This window comes from Oryctolagus cuniculus, chromosome 4 (genome assembly GCF_051225735.1).
Source record: "Oryctolagus cuniculus isolate XC-2025 breed Fujian yellow rabbit chromosome 4, ASM5122573v1, whole genome shotgun sequence".
Lineage (NCBI taxonomy): Eukaryota > Metazoa > Chordata > Mammalia > Lagomorpha > Leporidae > Oryctolagus > Oryctolagus cuniculus.
In genome coordinates this window covers 59,687,351-59,699,521 of record NC_142870.1, presented here as the reverse complement: position 1 = coordinate 59,699,521, position 12,171 = coordinate 59,687,351, and the positions used below count along the sequence as shown (strand labels likewise).

Below are 12,171 nucleotides of genomic sequence, written 5' to 3'. Positions count from 1 at the left end.
TCAGCTTTGACTTATCCTAACCCTAGTAATTGTGAGCATTTAGAGTTAACTAGTGGATACAAGTTCTCTCTTACTCTCCCCAAGTCTCCCGAAAAATAATAAACTAAAAATAAATAAAGGAAACTCAGAAAATCTCTAGAAAAAAATCATTAGAGAAATTTAACAATATTTTTAAAAATGCCAGAAATACTGTAACTGCTCCATGTGATGAATAAAATGAAAAAGGCAATATAGAATATCAACAGAAGAATTGATCAGGCAGAATAAGCTCAAAATGAGTTATTTAAACATATACACTCAGATTAGTAAAAAATAAAACAATAAAAAGGAAGGAAGAAAGCTTAAACACTTACAGGATAGCATTAAAGAGCAAATACATAAATCATCAATGTGCAAGACAGAAAAGAGAAAGCTAAAGAAAGAAAATGAATTTAAAGAAATGATTACAGAAAATGTAATACAAATAAGTCTGTACCATGAAGTATCATAAAGACAAATACAGTATCCTGAAATAGGCAAGAGAAAAGAAGAAATAATATAAAAGAGAGATCCAAAACTAAGACTAGACTTCTCAGCAGAATTTTTACAGACTAGGGAAGAGTAGATTTCTACATTCAAATTTCTACAGGAAAGCAACTGTTTATCAATAAAACTATATATATAAAGTTTTCCTTAAGAAATGAAGGACAGCTTTTTCTAGGCATCACTGTCTGAGGGAGTTCATGATGTCTAGACCTATCATACAAGAAATGCTAGGCAAAGTACTTCAAGCTGAAACAAAAGGATGCTAATTTGTAATTCAGAAACATCTGAAACTATGGAATTCAGTGGTAAAAGAAAGCAAACAAATTTTGAATATTTCAATATTATAATCATGGTACAAAAATAACATGTCTGCTGTGAAAGTTAAAGAACAAAATTACATAAAATAATTACAACATTTTGTTAGGGAATATGAAATATACAAAAAGAAATTTTGACAACAAAAATTCAAAATGTAGGGGAGAAGTTGAGTTAAAAATGTAGTTTTTCTTTTTTTATAGTCTATGTTAAGTTGTTATTAGCATAAAATAAACTGTTAAAAGAAGTTTTATAAGCATTCTGATAATCACAAAGCAAAATCCTATACTGGTTATACTAAAAATAAAAAGAAAAGAATGAAAATATACTAGAAAAAAAAGTCACTTAACTACAAAGGCAAATAGTATAGACAAAAAAAATATTTAAAGAAACAACTAGACAACTAAGATCAATTATCAACTTTTTCTTTCTTTCTTTCTTTTTTCTTTTTGACAGGCAGAGTGTACAGTGAGAGAGAGAGACAGAGAGAAAGGTCTTCCTTTTGTCATTGGTTCACCCTCCAATGGCCGCCATGGCCAGCACGCTGTGGCTGGCGCATTGTGCTGATCTGAAGCAGGAGCCAGGTGCTTCTCCTGGTCTCCCACTGGGTGCAGGGCCCAAGCACTTGGGCCATCCTGCACTGCACTCCCTGGCCACAGCAGAGAGCTGGCCTGGAAGAGGGGCAACCGGGACAGAATCTGGCGCCCTGACCGGGACTAGAACCCGGTGTGTCGGCGCCGCAAGGTGGAGGATTAGCCTAGTGAGCCGCGGCGCCGGCATCAACTTTCAATAAATATTTATGCATTAAAACTTATCTTGAATGTAAATGGATTATATACTTCAACTTAAAGATATAGAATGGCTGAATGAGAGAAAATTAAGATCCAGTTATATTTTTACAAGATCCATTTCATCCATAAGGAAATCCATAGACAAAGTGAAGTGATAGGAAAAAAACATTTCATGGGAATTGAACTCAGAAGGGAACAGGAGCAACTAAACTTAGGTAAGATAAAATAGACCCAGATGGATCTCTGAAGTCCTTGCTTTGAGCTGAACACATCCTGGGCATTGGGGCTATTTAAGGAGTGAACCAGCCAGCATATGGAATATTTGTGTGTATGTGTGCGTGTGCATATGTGTGTGCGTGTGTGTGTGTGTGTGTGTGTGTGTGTGTGAGAGAGAGAGAGAGAGAGAGAGAGAGAGACTCTACCCCTCAAATAAGTAAATAAATCTTTAGGTGCAAAAAACTTTTTTTTTAAGACAAACGAAAATGGAATCATTTCATGCAAAATCCTACGAGATACAGCAGAAGCACTTCTAAGAGGGAATTTAAAGCAACAAATGGCTAAATGAAAAAAGAGAGATATGAACAACCTGACATTATACCTTAAGGAACTATAAAAAAAAGGAAAAACTAAACCTAAAATTAGTAGAAGAAAGAAAGTAATAAACATGAGAACTGAATAAAATAAAAACTAGAAAAATGGTACAGAAGAGCAATGAAAAGAAGAGTTGGCTTTTTTGACAGATAATGAAGTAACACCTTGACAGTAAGTAGGGACTCCAGTTTAGAGCAACTGAGACTCCATATTAAAAAACACCCCCCCCCACCTTGAGTTCCTGGGCTGAAACTATGATATAAAACTCAGATAATAACAGTACTCACACAATAATAGCAGTACACTGCACCTCACTTGGCAGAGCATAGAAACTCCCTAGCACAATCGCTCAAGCTTAAAATAGGTAGGCTACATCTGTATTAATGTTAAGATTGTAACTTGTATATTGTCAAGATTGTAATTGATATTAGTTTTGCATAGGCCTTAGGTCAGCTTGACCCTAGCAACCATGTATTCTTCCTTGTGGTTTTTGCCTTTATAAATCCTGTTGCATTGAGCTGTGTGGTCGAGAGTTCTTTAGGGCATGAGCTGGCTCCCAGCCACTGCAATAAAGGATCCTCAATTTTTATCAGTGTGTGGTGCTCCTGTTTGCACTCTCTCAGGTAAAACGATATATTAACAAACATTTAACAGGACTAAGATAAAAAGAAAAAAATTGAGTAAAGTCAGAGATGAAAGAAGACATGTTGTAACTGATACCATCGTAATACAAAGAACCCGTAAGAGAGTATTATGAACAATTATAAGCCAACAAAATGGATAGCTAATAGAAATGGATACATTCTTAAGTACATTAAAACACCAACACTGAATTATGAAGAAACAAAATCCGAGCAGATCAGTAATGAATATGGAAATGTAATAAATAATACATTTTCTACAATCAAAAAAAAAAAAAAAGCTGGGGACATGATGGCTTCGCCTCTGAATCCTATCAAACATCTAAAGACAAGCTACTACCAAAATTTTGCAAACTCAACAACTGAATGGTTAGAGTCCCAGCTGCTCTGCTTCCAGTGCAGCTTCATGTAATGAGTGCATTTGGGAAAGCAACAGGAGATAGCCGAAGTGACTGGGACCCTGTCAGCCAAGTGGGAAACTGGGATGGAGTTCCCAGCTGGCCCACCATAGCTGTGGAATGAACTGGTGGGTAAAATTTCTCTCTCTCTTTCTCTCTCTGTCTTGCTCACTCTCTTCAAAAATACTTATGAATAAATTTACTCAAGGCGATGAAAGATGTCTACACTGAAATTATAAAATATTGATGACAATTGAAGAATACACAAAGAAACAGAAAGATAACTTCTGTTCACAAGTTGGAAGAATAACTGTTGTTAAAATGTCTGTATTACACAAAGTTATCTGCAGATTCAGTATAATCCCTACCAAAATGCCAACGACATTCTTCACAGGAATAGTGTAAGCAATGCTAAAATACCGACTAGCCAGAGCACTCCTGAGCAAAGGGAACAATGTCCGAGCTATCATGCTACATAACTTCAAACAAACTATGAAGCTACAGCAATGTTCAAAAGCTTATTGAAAACATACGTTTGTAAAAACTATGTATGTACCTCAAAATGATTTTTACACAGAAATTACCTTACCTTTTCATTTAATTTTCCTTTTTCAAAGACTATTTATTTATTTATTTTCAAGGCAATGTGACAGATGAGAGAGAGAGAGAGAGAGGATTGGTGGGAGGGAGAGACCTTCATTTGCTAAATTGTCTAAATATTCACAAGATCTGAGACTGGGCCATCCGGCAGTCAGAAGACAAAATCTTCCTCTGGTCTCCCGTGTAGCTGTCAGGAAATCCAAACAGTTGGGCTATATCCCAAGTGCATTAGCAGGAAGCTGGATCAGAAGTGCAGGTGAGACTCTATCCCAGGCTCTGATATCAGGTTAGGGTGTTGCAGGCAGCAGCTTAATTTGCTATACCAAAATCCTTGCTCCTTTTACACAGACTTTTTCAAGTACCCTCATACAATAACCAAAACACCACAACACTCACATAAAATAGACACCTAGACAAATGAAACAGAATAAATAAAATTCACAAGTAAATCCATGTATTTACAGTTAACTGATTTTGGATAAAGGAGTCAATTACACATAATGGGGAGAGGGCAGTTTCTTTAAGAAACTGGATCCCAGTTTAAGAAACTCCATCCCAGTTTCCCACTTGGCTAACAGGGTCCCAGTCACTTCGGCTATCTCCTGTTGCTTTCCCAAATGCACTCATTACATGAAGCTGGACTGGAAGCAGAGCAGCTGGGACTTTAACCATTCAGTTGTTGAGTTTGCAAATCCAGTTTGGATGCCCACATGCATAAGGGAAATTAGGCCTTTATCTCTCTCTCTCTCTCTCTCTAGAGATACATATATATAATCAACTGAAAATTAATTATAGATTCTATAACTTAATACTTGAAAATATGAAACTTCTAAAAGAAAATATTAGGGGATATATTTCTGGATATTGGAATGAGCAAGGACTTTTTGAATCAGACTCCAACAGCATAAGAAATAAAACAAATATAGACTAATAGGATTCGTAAAAGTAAAATTTTCTGCATGACAAAGAAAACATAGAATGAAAGACAACCCACAGAACAGCAGAAAATGATTGTAAACTATACATCTGACAAGGAGTTAGTATCTAAAATATATAAGGAACACAGACAAGATACTAGCAGGAACTAATAATCTGATTTTAAAAATGGTGAAATTCATGAATAGATATTATTCCAATAAAAACAATAAAAACACAGAAATGTCCAGAAGTTAGCATTTAGTCTAGTGGTAAAGACTACTGCTTCGAACACTGGAGTAATTGGGTTCAGTTCTTGGCTTTGAGTTCTAGATTCCTGCCATCCACATGGGAGTACTGGATTTTGTTCTTGCCTTCCAGCTAAAGCTCTGCTACACCTCCAAACCAGGTCTTGGCTATGGCCTGGGAAAGCATTAGAAGATGGCCCAAGATCCTGGGCCTCTGCACCCAGCGGGAGACCCAGAAGCAGCTCCTGGCTCCTGGCTTTGGATCCATGCAACTCCAGCGGTTGTAGCCAACTGGGAAGTGAACCAGCAGTTGGAAAATCTCTCTCTCTCTTTCTCTCTCTCTCTCTCTCTCTCTCTCTGCCTCTCCTTCCCTCTCTGTCCAACTCTTTCAAATAAATAAATAAATAAATATTTTTTAAAAAAGCATATCCAAAAGTACTATTTTTTTAAAGATGTATTTATTTATTTGAAAGTCAGGGTTACACAGAAAGAGGAGAGGCAGAGAGAGAGAGAGAGAGAGAGAGGTCTTCCATCCGATGGTTCATTCCCCAATTGGCCACAACGGCTGGATCTGTGCAGATCCAAAGCCAGGAGCCAGGAACTTCTTCCCAGCCTCCTACATGGGTGCAGGGGCCCAAGGACTTGGACTATCTTCTACTGCTTTCCCAGGCCATAGCAGAGAGCTGGACAGGAAGTGGACTGCCAGGTCTTGGACCAGTGCCCATATGGGATGCCGGCGCTTCAGGCCAGGTGTTAACCCACTGCACCACAGCACTGGCCCCAAAAAGTACTATCCATTAGTATTAAAAGCAATATCAGCAAGATCAAGGTCAAGAAGAATTTAGACTAATAACAAAAGAACAATGAGATGAGATGGTGTTTTCCTGTTTAGAGAAGGAAAGTAATGAAGAGAGAAAAAAAGAAGAGAGGAAAGTGGAGAAGTGGACTTCTCATGGCACTTTGCTGTCTAGAAATATGATCTTCAGATTGTTAAAGGCAATCCAAATTTTTCTAGGAAATAATTAATTCCCCAAATACAAAAAAAATTAAAAATTGTAAGAATGCCCTTGAATTCCTTAATAATGTTTGTCATCGGTTCAGAAAAATTTTCCTAAGAAACTCAAAATGAAAACAATACCGAAACAACATTGAGAAAAAATATTTCAGATAAAAATTGATAATAAAAGATTTTTAGTGTGGTGAATAAAGAAGTGGTTGAAAGCTTGAGTTAGGTAAACATATTCTCAATTCACAAAGAATATGATTGTTTAGTGCTGAATATTTCAAGGTGTTAGACAATTTGCCAGTCTACCGAAGCCAATGCATCAAAAGCTTCATGTGAAGATTAATTTATGAAAAATCTTTCAGGAATACTTCTAGCAGTATTTAGGACAAGGCGCTGAAGTTGAGTATCCTTTATAGGCAAAGGCAGAGGCAGACCAGAAGCTGAGAGGAGAGGGGCAGGTGCAGAACTAGAGAGAGACAAGGCAAAGGGTGCAGGCAAAGATAGAAGTAGAGGTTATTCTGGGAGGAACAAGGGCAGGGAAACTGGGACACACAGTAAATAGTTCTGCAAAAATAGAGAAGACAAGGATGCATTGCAGGGAAAGTCCAGTTATTTGCACATAAATGGGAATTCCAGGAGTACAAATTTCTTGAAAACTGACATTACATCCAACTGCTCTGCACGGAGGCTGCCTTAGAAAGGCTGTGGCAAAACAGCCGCAGGGCAGTCTCAGTCCACCTGAAGCTTCATAAGACGTCTACAGCTCAATAAATAAGGGTTCAGCAAACTGACCTGGTTTCTTTAAAGTCACTTCCAAGTCACTAATAGCACAAGAATAAATATTCTTATTTATATATATATATTCTTAATTAAAATTTGAATAAATAAGAATAATCTCCAAATTAACCATATGTGCTATCCTTAATATCATTTCTGATGTATTATGAATTAAAAGATACTATATTCTAAATAATATATAATATATAGTGTTTTGTGATTATTCATGATGAGCATTTTTGAGAGGTTATTATATAATGGGAATCCAGAGAAGTGTTTTTATTTACATTGTAACACTGAATTCTCATATTCAGACTCTGAAGAGCTATGTTCCCCATTTTAGAAGAGCAAAGCTAAACTTATTCATCTACTGAACACAGATACATACACATTTCAAAATATGTCTGTGTTTGGGTGTCTGATTTCCACATCATGCTAGAAAGTTAGTTTTGTACCTTTATATTTTTATATAAGAATACATAATTCTTATATCTACTATATAATTCTGCTATAATTCTATCTACTACAATATGGCGTAGTAGATAAAGCTGCTGCCTGCCCTGCCAGCATTTCATGTGGTCACTGGTTCAAGCCCTGGCTGCTCCTCTTCTGATTCAGCTCCCTGCTAATGGCCTGGGAAAGCAGTGGAAGATGGCCCAAGTGCTTGGGCCCCTGCACCCATGTGGGAGACCCAGAAGAAGCTCCTTGCTCCTAGCTTCATATTGGCCGAATTATGTCTGTTATTTCCGTTTGGGGAGTGAACCAGTAGATGGAAGATCTCTCTCTGTGTCACTGCTCCTCTCTCTCTCTTTCTCTCTCTCTCTAGAACTCTGCCTTTCAAATAAAATGAAATTTTTAAGGTACATAATTCTAACATACTGACAATTTATGAGAATAAGTAATTTATTAGACATAATTTTGATCTGCTTTAGGCATCACACAATTGAAAAGACACATAACCATTACTTATATTATTTAAAAAATTATCTAAAATGTAGGAGAGCTCCACATCATCAAGACTACAGAGAAAGAAGTTTTGTCAGGCTCCTTGTGCCAGCTTCTGCATTTCTCCCTCACACTCCCATCTTTGGAGATAAACAATGACAGAGAACACCACCAACTCAGAACCTTAGGATTTGCTTTCCATAGCTTTGCCAAGAACGCAGGCTGAGCCTTCTCTGATCCTGATAACCATCATTTCTACTTCATCTCTCCATTTAGTTAACCAATATAAATTTTAATTTTTGCTCTTACTGGTAGACCCAACTTTACTCTGAAATGAATTCTATTCCTGAATTTGAACCCACACTTTTAGCAACCTACAGACTTCCCATATGTAGATTCTAAATTTATTAACTATATATTTATTATTTATATACCTCAAATAACTCAGTGCTATGTATGATTTACACCTTGATCTGACAATACAGCATCACAAAGAATGTTTTCTTATCCATCCTATCCAATCTTATTAAGTAAATAATAGGGTGTAGGTCCCAAATTATATGTGAGATACTGATATGATTTTAGGGAAAGATATTAAAAAGGTTCCTTCCCAAAAATTTATGTGTAGAAAATATAGATAACATTTTAGTGTTCTAATGGGTTTTATACACAAAGAACTCAGACTTAAATTAACATTAATTAGAAAGCAGTCATAACATCCATTTTCGAGATCAACATGTCATTCTTTTGAGGATCAGAACCCAATAGTTCACCAAATTTTATTTCTTCAAAGAATTCTCTCTGGGCTCTCAGAATCCTGGGACTCAGATCCATTTTTAACAGCAATTGGTTCTTCTTTTGTTACGGCTCTGACTTGTCTTGAAGTATTAAAAACTATTTGCACGTCACTTTCTTTTTTTTTTTTTTTTTTTTTAATAGATGATTTTTTTTAATGATGATGAAATCAGATCAGACCTATTGTCATGTTTAATCCCAGTGAGAGTCAAGTTGGGAGTTGATAGTTTCTATTTTTTTTTTTTTTTTTTTACAGAGGATCAGTTTAGTATGCATTAAGTAAAGATTTCAACAGTTTGCACCCCCATAGAAACACAAAGTGAAATATATTATTTGAGTACTCGTTATAGCATTAAATCTCAATGCACAGCACATTAATGACAGGCATTCTGAGATCTTCAGATTTTGAAGTCATTCAGAAACCTGTTAAAAAAAAAAAAAAAAAAAAGCAAGACTGGCCGGCGCCACGGCTCACTAGGCTAATCCTCCACCTTGCAGTGCCGGCACACTGGGTTCCAGTCCCTGTCGGGGCGCCGGATTCTGTCCCGGTTGCCCCTCTTCCAGGCCAGCTCTCTGCTGTGGCCAGGGAGTGCAGTGCAGGATGGCCCAAGTGCTTGGGCCCTGCACCCCATGGGAGACCAGGATAAGTACCTGGCTCCTGCCTTCGGATCAGCACGGTGCGCTGGCCACAGCACGCTGGCCGCGGCGGCCATTGGAGGGTGAACCAATGGCAAAGGAAGATCTTTCTCTCTGTCTCTCTCTCACTGTCCACTATGCCTATCAAAAAAAAAAAAAAAAAAAAAAAAAGCAAGACCAAACCCTCACTAAAGCAAAACCAACCAGAAGACAATAAATGAAAAACAGAAGGTAATCAGATCCATAGTTTCTGTCACATTAAACATATATCTTTTAAATTTATTTTACTTATTTGGATGGCAGAAAGAGACACAGATGTTCCAAATGCTCTCAACAGTTAGAACTTGGTGAAGTCATGGCCAGGAGACAGGAACTCAATCCAGGTTCCCAGGTGAGTGGCGTAGCCATCCACTGCTGGTGTCCGCCTCTGCTGACTTGCAGGGCACGCATTAGCCGGAGGACTTAGGAACTGGAGTCAAGGGTAGAATCCAGTGTACTCAAAGCATTCCAACCAAGAAAGGGCCATCAAAGAAGGAGGCACCTTTCTCTGAAGGGAGGAGAGAACTTCCACTTTGACCATGGCCTTGTCTAAATAAGGCCAGAGTTTGAGAACTCAAGAGGCTTCCATAGCCTTGGCAGCTCATGACAAGAGCCTCGGGTGATTACTGACATCATAAATAAGAGTGTCAATTGTTAAATCAACAACGGGAGTCACTGTGCACTTACTCCCCATGTAGGATCTCTGTCCTTAATGCGCTGTACTATGTGAATTAACGATATAACTAGTACTCAAACAGTACTTTACGTAAACTTTGTGTATCTGTGTGGGTGAAAACTGTTGAAATCTTTACTTAGTATATACTAAGTTGATCTTCTGTATATAAAGATAATTAATGAATCTTAATGAAGAATGGGATGGAAGAGGGAGTAGGAGATTGGATGGTTTGTGGGTGGGAGGGTAGCTATTTGGGAAAACTGCTATAATCTGAAAATTGTTCTTTTGAAATTTATATTTATGTACTCCAAATCACATTATGTTTTTTAAGGTGATCTGACTCATCTGTGAGACTCCCTACATGCCTCTCTTTCCTTTATATGATTGAGAAGATGAGATGTTTGAATATATTAATTGACAATGAAAGCTGCATATTTTTTAAGATTTATTTATTTATTTGAAAGTCAGAGTTACACAGAGAAGGAGAGGCAGAGAGAGAGAGAGGTCTTCCATCTGCTGGTTCACTCCCCAAAAGGTCACAATGGCTAGAGCTGTGCCGATCCAAAGCCAGAAGCCAGGAGCTTCCTCCGTGTCTCCCATGTGGGTTCATGGACTCAAGGACTTGGGTCATCTTCTACTGCTTTCCCAGGCCATAGCAGAGAGCTGTATTGGAAGTAGAACAGCTGGGATTTGAACCGACTCCCATATGGGATGCCAGCATTGCAGGCTGTGGCTTTACCTGCTACGCCACAGCACTGGCCCCAGCTACACGTTCTTTATCTTCCTTTAGGGTTGTCCTAGAGTTTAAGGTTCTCATGCATGATGTAAGCTGATTTAATTTTTACTAACAGTTGGCAAATATTTTACTACTTCTACTGCTTTTTTTCTTTATTCTTCAGTTGCGTTTTTGTATCTACTTACTCGTACTTCATTGTAGAACATAACTCAATGCTTTATTTATTTTACTGTATGAAAAGAAATGTGGAGTGGCTTCATGAGATTAAAAATGTATTTTAAGTAAAGATTCCTGTTGAGAAAAGTAAGTTAGAGGCAGGCCTTCGGGATTATTCTATTTATAGCTCTGCGAATGACTTTCGTTAGTACATCTGGTTCAACCTGACAACACCTTTTTTGATGCCCTCTGTGCATCTGTATTCTCTGTAGAAAACATTTCACATCATTGCCTGGCTCTGCTGTACGAATCAAATTGATTATAACTGGTAAACACACTGGGATGCAGGCTACAGGATTAATTTTTAACTTTTGAAGTTATTCTGATAATGCAGTCTGTCAGGAGATTTTAGTCAACAGCAATAATAAGTTATTTTATTTCTAAAGAAAATATTCTGTGTACCCTTACATTTTGTTGGCTATGAAGCGGATGAGCAAAAGAGGAAAAATGTCTCTCAGCAACAATGTGTTGTGACCTATCAGCACAATAACTGTCATGTATTGTCATTCTGCATGTTTGTGAAAATAAGAGAATGGAGACAATTGAATGTGTTCTATACCATTTTATAGACAACTGACTTGAAGAAGTGAAATTTTTCTTCCATTTCAGGTACAGTGTTAAGAGATGGTCAAGAATAGTGGGAGTATGCGTGGGAGGGAGGTAGAAGGGGAAGAATCCTCATGTTCGCAAATCTGTATATATTAAATGCATGAGGTTGTATTCCTTAAATAAAATAAAATAATTTAAAAATAGTACAGTGTTTGACTTGTCACCATAGCCTTTCCTACAAAATAGCCTTCAACATAACCAGAATATCTCAAATGCCTGGTAATAGAATTGTTTACTTTTTCTAAGAATGTTGGAAGGCACCAAAATCTGCATGTGACATGTGCCCGGGTAGACTTTGAGGGTTTTGTGCTGCAAGACCTAAATATCTGTGAGGCTGTCTAAAACAAAAAGCATGTCAGCAGACACCATGGTGGGTCCATGTGTGCCAAATGCGGCTGCGGCAGAAGCAAGCGTGATTCCCTTATCAGGGAGCGGAACATCATCGTGGAAGTGCTGCAGGCGCAATCACAGAGTCAGGAAGCTAAATACAAAGTGTAACTTTGAGTAATTTTTTTAACAGGGTGTTTTGCTTGATTGTGTATTTTACAGGTGCCAAATGATTCTTCCCATCTGAGCTCAGGGTGTGTTTAATGGTGAGGAATACTTTCTAATTCAGAGTTACAGAAAAGTCATTATTGCCACACAAATAGGGTTAAGGAGGTCAGCAGAATGAGGGGCATTAAAGAGTGCTTGAAGTACTACCCCGATGGAA

At 37.7% G+C, this 12,171-nt stretch overlaps 1 pseudogene; it reads left to right on the top strand.

Annotated features, from left to right (window-relative positions):
* Positions 1 to 11,957, top strand: part of LOC149126981 (large ribosomal subunit protein eL34 pseudogene) — a 43,805-nt pseudogene extending 31,848 nt beyond the window's left edge.
* Positions 11,958 to 12,171: the final 214 nt, after the last annotated feature.